We start from the raw sequence: 2,500 nt of genomic DNA on the forward strand, positions 1-2,500 counted from the left end.
ACTGCATCACTCACTTCCTCTTGTTTAAGGATCTTCCTCGCGATCTCATTGTCCCTATTTCAGACCTCCACGCTTTGACTGGCAGTTCCTTATTATTCCTAATAGTATACCTGAATCATTTTCCCTATTGTTGGATAAGTTAAGAAGGTTGAAAAACAAAAAACACACCTATCACAGGTTAAGTTAATTATCCTTAATCAATTCTCCTTCACAATATCATTGTTCTATTGATCCTCAACTTGCCCTATCCTCTTCTGCACTAAATCAATCCCTACCCTATCCAAAGCCTATCCAATTCAACTACATATCTAACCTCCTACTCTAGCCACAATACCTCCCATGGCTATTAAGCCCCAACAATTCCTTCCAGTACATTTAACAACCGATACACGAGCCCTACCTACCACACGACACTACCAGCCGTTACTGTCCCCCTTGGGAAGTGTCACGTTCTTTTAGCTCTACCCGCGTCATAGGGACGACAGGTCAAGTGTGTCTAGCAGGAACGCCAAGATGAAGCTTCCTGATAAAACACGCACATGGCTGCACGTACTTGCTGCTGCAAACGCACAGACATGCGATCATATGTACATATTTACACCCGTGCTGCATGTATACGCAGGAACATACGTAAATATACACATCCCTTGGCATTTGCAATAGTCATACACACTAACATACATACATATATACATACATACAAGTATGCACACATGAAAATTACATTACATAAACACATGCATACATGAATGCAACCATATATACCACAATGTATGTGCATACATATGGATACGTACACGTAAAAAATACATCTATATTCACATACATGCACACATACACACGCACACCTATGCATACATAGATACATACATAAATAAATATACAGAAATACATGTAAATTTACATGCATACATGAATATACAAAAACACATGTACATATAAAATACATACACTCATATACATACACATACATACATTACATACATACATACATACATACATACATACATACATACATACATACATACATACATACATACATACATACATACATACATACATACATACGTACATACATACAAAGGCATAAAATCCACTCCCACCCATTCCATCCCCACATTCTCCACTCTCATTCACCCCACTCCCTCCCTCTTATCTTGGCTCCTCCTGGATGACGGGTCATCCCTGCATCTCGCCCATATATTCTAATGAGGCCTTTTTTCCCAAATGTATGGAATGCCAAACGATATACATAAATGCACAAACAGTCATTAAAGATGTACATAAATAAATAGATAGCAGAAAAGGAGGAAACCAGATCACCACGTAAAATGGAGAAAAATGTCTTAGAAAAAAAATCGGAGTTTCAAGACATGAGATAGTGTACGTCAAGCGATCACTCCTCCCTTGACAGCGTCTGAGTCCATAAACATTTACTTTGGCCATTTCTCGCGCCTCCAGCCCTGAGCTACTTGAGGCGCTTCTCGGCTGTCTCCCAGCAACATCTCTTCATCTAACGAAAAAAAAAAAAAAAATTATCACAGCTCACCGCCCCTATTCTCACCCTATATCCGCTCGGCTCTGCTGAGGGTTTATCTATTTTTTTTTTTTTAGATCATATATAAACAAGTTCATTTGTATATAGGTTCCTTAAGTCCGTCTGGGCATTTGCGTTGGATATCCATAACAGTATATATTTTGTGTGTGTGTGTGTGTGTGTGTGTGTGTGTGTGTGTGTGTGTGTGTGTGTGTGTGTGTGTGTGTGTGTGTGTGTGTGTGTGTGTGTGTGTGTGTGTGTGTGTGTGTGTGTGTGTGTGTACGTGTGTGTGTGTGTGTGTGTGTGTGTGTGTGTGTGTGTGTGTGTGTGTGTGTGTGTGTGTGTATGTGTGTACGTGTGTGTGTATTCACCATGGTCTTTGGATCACGTGTTGGACTCGTGATCGACAGCTATTTCCCTCCCGGAAGAGACTTCAGAGCTCTCATGACCGATCTATGGGTTATGCTGTGACCTTACACGCACGCACACACCCAACTCCCCGCCCACGAGAGTTGGAATAACGACTCGAAGCGCAGTGATACTGAAATTATTTCAGCCCTGGGCAGGATTCGAACCCGGACCGCCGTAGTGTGTGTGTGTGTGTGTGTGTGTGTGTGTGTGTGTGTGTGTGTGTGTGTGTGTGTGTGTGTGTGTGTGTGTGTGTGTGTGTGTGTGTGTGTGTGTATGCGTGTGTCCACGTCCTCTTTCCTCTCGCTCTTTCCTTTGCCTGCACCACTCTTCCTGTTTCCCTATTCTTTGTTTCTCTTTTCCTCATTTCTTCAGCCCTTTCCCCTCTCATTGCCCTTTTCCTCCCTCCCTCTCTCTTCCTCTCCCTCCCAAGCAGTTTGGACTTCCTCGTTCTCTGGAATCTCTTTACCCCTTTAACCGCTCCAGTTAAATTTTACACACGTAGGCTATTACGTGTGAGAGTGTGTGTGCGTGTGTATACGTGTGTGTGTGTGT

The sequence above is a fragment of the Oratosquilla oratoria genome, chromosome 11 (genome assembly GCF_046742065.1).
Source record: "Oratosquilla oratoria isolate Oo_2021 chromosome 11, ASM4674206v1, whole genome shotgun sequence".
Taxonomy (NCBI): domain Eukaryota; kingdom Metazoa; phylum Arthropoda; class Malacostraca; order Stomatopoda; family Squillidae; genus Oratosquilla; species Oratosquilla oratoria.